This window comes from Psammomys obesus, unplaced genomic scaffold (genome assembly GCF_907164565.1).
Source record: "Psammomys obesus unplaced genomic scaffold, mPsaObe1.curated_primary_1811, whole genome shotgun sequence".
NCBI classification, from domain to species: Eukaryota; Metazoa; Chordata; class Mammalia; order Rodentia; family Muridae; genus Psammomys; species Psammomys obesus.
The window spans coordinates 674,421-681,969 of record NW_026596287.1 but is presented as its reverse complement, the minus strand read 5'-3'; the positions used below and the strand labels follow the sequence as shown (position 1 = coordinate 681,969).

At 46.7% G+C, this 7,549-nt stretch overlaps 1 non-coding gene across 1 annotated transcript; it reads left to right on the top strand.

Annotated features, from left to right (window-relative positions):
• The first annotated feature begins 4,934 nt into the window (after nt 1-4,934).
• Nucleotides 4,935-5,017, top strand: Trnal-uaa (transfer RNA leucine (anticodon UAA)). Its single transcript has one exon. It is a non-coding gene; the product is annotated as a tRNA-Leu (tRNA).
• Nucleotides 5,018-7,549: the final 2,532 nt, after the last annotated feature.

Sequence of the window (7,549 nt, the reverse complement as noted above, 5' to 3'; positions counted from 1 at the left end):
GCGGATGATGATGATTTTGCACGAACTGTTAACTAAAAAAAAAAAAAAAATCCGAACAAAAACCTTAATAATCATCCTCGCTGAAAGGTACCCTTCAGTTCGCCCCTTGTAAAGACCGTAACTGAACCCAAACGCTACTGTGTATCCTAGGCAACAGCCAAGGCTCCCTGGAGTCCTTCCCCTGTCTTTTTCTGGCTGAAATGTCCACTCCGCTTACTGCCTCTTTGCCCTTCGCTGCCCTTATTATTGACACCTCATTATTTTTTCATCATACTGATGTATGCTCTTCATTGTTTTAAAATGCCTCCCTAATAGCTAATAGCTCCAGACTGAGATGATGGGAAGCTATGCCATCCCTTTTTTGGTATTGTTGCTGTCATCTTTCTATGGCTGAGAGCAATAACTGAGTCCTCGGGAAGTGAAGCCTGAGGTCTAACTGTTGGATCCTTGGTGCCGAGTCTGGCATATAATAGGTAGCTTCCGTATGTCTTTTGCAGAATGAAGGACAGCAGACACACATGCAGGCAAAACACATACCAAAATAAAAATAAAATACAAAACATCAGAGTCCTCAGTATATTTTATCCCTGTCGGAAGAAAAAACATTCAGAGAAGAAAGGTGACTACATCCATGAAATAATATGTGATTGAACTGGAATCACAGTAAAATCAGGCAGTCAGTCGTGGCCATGAAAATTCATCCACACAGCAGTGTGACAGTGGGCTGCGTAAGTTTGCGGTCCTGGTTAGTTTTTGTCAACTTGACACCAGCTGTGTTCACTTGAAAGAGCAGAACCTTGATTGAGGAATGGCCTTTCTCGGATTGGCCTGTGGGGCAACAGATTGATTTCTGATTGATGTAGCAAGTGCCACTGAGGCCAGGTTGCCCTCGGCTGTGTAAGACAGCCTGGCTGAGTATGAAGAATTGAGGCAAGCCAGAGAGCAGCCTTCCTTCACGGTCTTTGCTCTAGGTTCCACCTGCAAGTTTCTGCCCTGAGTTCCAGGTCCGACTTCCCTCAACCACAGGCCATAACCTGGAAGATGAGAACAAGCCCTGTCCTTCCCCAAGTTGCTTTTGGTCTCAGTGTTTTCTGACAGTGACAGAAGCAAACTCCAGTCTCAGGGGAGGAATTTCCCTGGGGTGGAGGATGGGCAGGTAGGCTGTAATGCCAGCTCTTGAGACTGACATAGGGTGACTGCTGTGAGTTTAAGGACAGCCTAGGCTACACCATGAGACCTCAGGAGCTTAGAGTCAGGAGAGCGTTTGCTTATTACGCAAGAAACTGGATCCCCAGCAACACAGGAAGCCTGGCACTATGGTACATGCCTGTAATCCAGGACTGAGGAGGTGAAGGCAAATAACAAGAAGTTCAAGGCTGCCCCAGCTCCCTGAGGCCTTGTCTCAAAAAGTAAACTGAAAAGCAAAAATGAAAAGGCACGGTCCTCTTTTTTTTTTTTACCAGGGTTGACCACCTTCATCGGACCGCTGCTTCAGAATCAAGCCTTCAGACTGCAGATGAATTCACTGGAATCAAATTGCTTTTTTTTTTTTTTTTTTTTTTACCTTACTCTTTGACAGCACTCACTACGGGCCATGGGCTAGTAAGGAACAAATTCCAAGTAACGGCAGGACACAGCTCAGCTGGCAGAGAGTGATTGTCCTTCAGAGGCCTTGCCTCGCATCCCTGAGGCTCTGCATTTAAGGCCCTGCACTAAGGGTGAGAGTTGGGGCGAGCAAGGTGTGGTGGTGCGGTCTGTAATTCCAGCACACGGGAGGCCAAGGTAGGAGGAGCGCTGACTGTTAGAGTCCAGCCTGGGCTACATAGCAAGACCCTATCTCCACACAGAACAAAGCCATGCACCCCTGTGCCCAACCAAAAACTGAGGCGGTAAAAGAAGGGCACTTCACCACTCAACTATATGAATGTGTTACACACGCAAAGCTAATCGAAAACATGAACAAAATTACTTTCCTTCCTTCCTTGCCTTCTGTTAATAAAATGCTTTTCGTCCTCCAAGTTTTTTTTTTTTTTTTCTGGGTGGGGTGGAGCAGAGTTCTGCTGTGAAGCCTTGAACTCCTGCCTCAGTCTTGCAAATGCTGGCATGAACCACCACAAATGGCTTTTCTTCTTTAAGGTGTTTGCTTTATCTCTTTCCTTCTACATGCTTGTGGGCCTCGGTGTATGTACGCACACCATGTGCTTGCGGGGGCTCAAATAACTCACAAGACACACCTGATCCCTGGAACTGGAGAGACAAGCCATGTATGTCAGCACCTGGGTTCTGGGGACTAAGTGTGGGTCAAGGAGCAGCAAGCGTTCCTGACCGCTGAGCCGTTTCTCCAGCCCTCTCCTTATTTTTACATCTTGTCTTCTGCTGTCTGGCTAATGTCACATGGTTTCCTAACGGGGCGATGAGATGGTCACAGCTGGTCAAGCATCAGCACGGGTTTCCCCGTGCAGCTTTTCATCCTCCTTAAATGAGTTTAACATTTATCCCGGGTAAAGAGGAGGGTCCTCCTGCACGGAAGGGGGCCTCATCCAATCCAGCGCAGAGGCAGGTTCAACGGAAGCAGAGCCCCTCAGAGAGGAGGCCCTGCCTTCTGCCACTGCGTTGGGGCTGAGACATTCGTTGCTCTGTGCTCAAGCTCAGACAGAAACGTTACCAGCTCTCTCCAGGTCTTAAGCTGGCAGCCTTTGAACCGTAACTATACCATTGACTCCAGCTTGCTAACTGTAGGTTTGGGAGTGGTCAGTCACATCTCTCCATGCATAGACTCACTTCAGATTGGTGTTGTTTCTGACTAATCAAGTGGTGAAGACAGGCTGGTTAGGGTGAGGTGGTAGGGGTGTGAATGCCTTTGCAACTTCTATAACAGATGAGCCTAATTTAAATCCTTATTCCCCTCTCCCCCCGACAAATTAGTTTCTCTCTGAAAAGACAACCCACCTCTGGAGTCTCTTTCTCTGTACCAGCAAGTCTGGGAGGGCGGGACTCATTTCTCCTGCTAGAAGAAAACGAGTGACAGCTGATGTTGAATTTACACGTTAGCTATTGACGATGATGTCTATGACTATACATGTACTGAACTGAATTATGTAACTTGTGCTAATAACACACAGAAAACGTGTTCATATTGATATGAAATTAAAGAAGCAGCTTCCCCGTGGCCAATGAGAGGAACTCTTGGGTTCCCTTGGAGAATCAGAGCAACAGGGACAGAAAGGTGTTTAGGTGGTTGGCGGGCCTAGAGGCACTCAGCCCACTCTGTACAACCCTCAGCCACCCACTGTACGCAACCAGCTTTTGACCATGACAGTCCCATCTTTGCTGTTATTTGCTTCATAAAACACAACTCTTCTTAGCTTTCTGTTGCTGTGTAAAGCGGCATCACAGCCCAGCACGTTAAAACAGAGTTCCGTTCTCTGTTCGCAGTGAGAGGAGAAGCCGGGCGAGCGCTGGGCGGCTGCTCAAGACCTAACTCTAGCTGGAGTGGGGGACACCACGATCCTGCCTCCCCTGAGGCCGAAGCAGGAGGATGGACAGTTGTGGTCTGGTTGGGGAAACACAAGGATCAGCTCAATCTCAGCTACGGAGATGCCGTCCCCAAACCCCCCAGTAATGAATGGGCACACACTTAGAACCCCAGCAATTGGAGGCGGCGGCAGGACCTCTGTGAGTTCCAGGGTGGCCTGGCTGTGTGCAGAGTTCCAGGCCACCGGGACTGCACAGAGAAACCCTGTCAAGAGAAAGAAGGAAGTTGAAAAGTAAGCAGGGCTGTTCCCACCTGTCGGTGTGTGTGTGTGTGTGTGTGTGTGTGTGCAGCAGTACTACGGGGGAGTGAGAGGCGGCGTTTGTGGATTGCAACACATGCCAGGATCAAATGAAAAAGACTAGCTCAATTGTCCTCTCATCTCTTGCAGGGGCCCTAGTGCTCTCTCCTACACACACACACACACACACACACACACACACACACACACACGCATTCACTAAATATAATTTTTAAAACTTTCTTACAGGGTTCACTCACTGTTTCCAACCTTTTTATCCCTTCTCTAAGAAACAGTCTGAGGTCTCTCTTGCCTTCTGTCCTTTGTCAGTTTGTTTCAGTCTTGATGGTGTGTTTCTTTGGTTCTACGTTTCATCACTAATCAGTCTCTTTTCTCTTAAATAGCTATGGTGGTATTCTGCGTTTCAGGTTATTTGGTGATACCCACGCTTGAGTTCAGAAGAAACAGTTATCCCAGAATTTAACATTTTTTTCCTCCTTCCTTCTTGAATAATATGAAAAGCAATGATGTTGTCGAGGAATGGCAGAAGGCCACTGAACTCAGAAGCGCTGGTTCAGCTCTGGGCGGGGGGTCTGCAGCACGAACTTCTTCCACTCCTTGCACTCTTACCCAGGACCACTCACAAGGATCATTAACCCTGACCACCACCTCTTCCAAGCACTTCAGCCATGAGGATTCAAGACCAAGCTCCTTCAATGGACACAATTTAGTCGCTTCAAACAGTGACAAGAATTTGCCTAAAATCACCCTAAAACCTGCAGAGGAAGGAAAGTGCCTTGCTGCCACCCAAACCCAGGGTCCTGCACGTACCACGCAGGTACTTTAACCAACTAAACCATACGGCCCCACCAGCTGTGGCCTTAGATATTATGTTATAGAATTCCTTCCCTCAAACTCTAGCTTTAGGTGTTTCCTCAGTGAGTGAAGCATGGGGAAATGCCCCGGTTTTATGTTCAACACTCTCTGCCTTTCAGACCCTAACAGCTTTGCCATTTGCACAAGCAAAGTACTCTCCTCCTCCTTCACTCCTTCACTCTGAGTTGGCACTGGGATGACAGTATCTAAACCAGATTACCACGTCGGAGTCCCTGAGTTCAACCTCTTGGGTAGGAAAAATATCTGCAGAAACCAAATGTCAGCACTGGGATGGCCGAGTGGTTAAGGCGTTGGACTTAAGATCCAATGGGCGGATGCCTTCGTGGGTTCGAACCCCACTCCCAGTATGGGTGCTTTTGAGGCCTCTAGTGGTTTTGAGAAATTACATATTCATGCTACACGCGTGAGTGATTTTTTCTATTTATTTACTCATTTCGCAAAAAGCCCTGGTAGCTAAGACTGGCTTCCCGATTCTTCTCGTCTACACTACACCTCCCAAACACAATGAGCATAGCGGCTCTGTCTTCACGTCTCACCTTAGGCAGATGGTTTTCGATCGCAGCCCTCTCAGGTTTTCAACGTGAGAAAAGCCTATCCACCATTACTGGTTTGCTCCGGTTTTTAATGTTCTAAGGCTACCACCTGAACTTTTGCACAGAGCTTTCTCCCTGAAGTAAGTCTCACTTGAAACTTTTCATTATTCTCAGTCCCCACAGGCTCTGTTCAACTTATCTTAGAAGATATGTCACTGGCAATTTAGGAAGTTGTTGATGGTGGGAGGGGTGAATGGGTTATTTGAGAATCAATTTGTGGGGGCGTAGGGGGGTGGAAGGCCTTTTTCAAGACAGGGTCTGTAAAAATCTGTTTGTCCTGAAACTCACTATGTAGACCAGGCTGGCTTCAAACTCCTCCTGCCTATGCCTGGGATTAAAAGTGTTTACCCAGCTTTGCAAGTCAGTCTAGGGAAGGGAGGAGAAAAAACCCAGGGGGAGAAGAAAGAAAAGAGAAATAAAGACCAAGAAGGAAAACAAAACAGACAAACAGAAGCAACCCAGAACAAGCAAGTTCACTGGGCCTTAACCTCTGATTGCTTGTTTGGATGGCAAAGTTGTCTGTTCTAAATCTTTCCCGGAGTTGTTCAGGGAAACGTGCAGTGCCCAAAATCTAGAGGTCAGCAGGTCAAAGCCTTCCTGTGCTAGTGGTCTCCCCCCTTTAAAGAACACAATGTCCAGAGCACAGCTTCCAAGAAAATGTGTGTCTTTCTCTGGTAAATCCATTTATAGTTTGTGGTTGTGCCTGGCTTTTAAAACTTCCATTCTGATCCTTTCACTTTTTCATGTGATTGCAAAACTCCTGTTCACTTACCTGAAACACAGGCAAATATTTCTTGGGAAAGAAAAGTACAAACGCCGCATTTATTTCAACAAATTAACGTTGTGTCTTCCGTGGAAGAGAGGGGGGAATACGACCTTGCTTCTCGCACTGTACTCATAGTTGGTAGAGTGCTGTCACTGACTTCTGCCTGGGAACACTGTTGCTGTCGATCTGTGTTATATAGGCTCTTGCTTCTCTTGCTCTCCTTTGTTCCTGTCAGACCACCTCAACTCAGTGGTCACAGGCTATGAACTCTCTCAAGCGATCCATATTATCCTAACTTAAAAGATGCACTTTTCACACTCTTTCTTTCCAAATCCATATTGGCTCCCTGGAAATGCTCTGAGGAGCAGAGGAAGATGATAGGAACCCGGGAGTGTGTTAAAGCAGAACCTCATGCAGCAGAACTCTGCAGACACACTCGGGAGGAAGTAGAGTCTTACTGAACTTTTTGTTAAAAAAAAAAAAATTATATATATATTCCGGAGAAAAAGCAGCTAATCAAACACCCCCTTATAGCCAGTGCAAAGGCATATGTAAAATTAACTTGAACTATCACCAATAATGAATTTTATTGCTACATCTTCTTGCCATTGGTGTAAGACTGGAGAAACCCTCTTGTCAAATGCTTTTTGTTACCAGTCGGGGAGTCACGCTTCTGTTGAACTTCTACTTGGTGACCGTGTATTTATAAAATTAGTAGTGATTGCAATAGCGAGTGCTTCATTACTTGGTCGCTGTTGTAAGATAGGATTTTTATATGTCACCCAGGTTGTCCTCAAACTCACAGATCCTTCTGCTTCCGACCTCAGAATTCTGGGGTTACGGAATGTGGCCACCCTGCCTGGCAGACGTTTGCTTATTGATCGCCCCACAGCCATAGAGGTGGGGGTCACCCGCCTGAGGGCCGGCAGCGTCCTGAAGGAGAGTGACCCTCTCCAACCCTCACATACTTTTTTTTTTAACATGTACTTTAACGTGCACATTCTCTCATGTCCACATACACATGCATAATCTCACACATCGTCGTCCTCACATTCTGTACCCTGCCTGGCTCTCAGACTTGCTGCCTGTGGAGTCTGTGGCGTCTCTAGCTTCACAGGCTCCAGGCGCCTCCTGCCGGCTCCGGAAGATGGCACAAAGTGAGGAGCAAACCTTCCGGCGGGGGCCTCATTGTGAGCCTCTGCTGGATGAAGCGCTCCCTCTAGCGTCAGCCACCTCAGCAAGCCACAAATAAAACTGCAACCAATGCCCATGAAGGAGCGGGCCCTTAGCAGGATTTCCTCCAACTAAGAGAACTGTTTTCGCAAGTGGATTTTCCCAAATCACAGCGAAGACCAATTAAGAATGGTAGAGACAAGTAAAAAAAAAAAAAAAAAAAAAAAAAATCAGTCAATCAAATAATCAATCTATCTATAGATACATTTATAGACACACACATATAGACATAGACACATATCTATCTATCTGTCTATCTATCTATCTATCTATCTATCTATCTATCT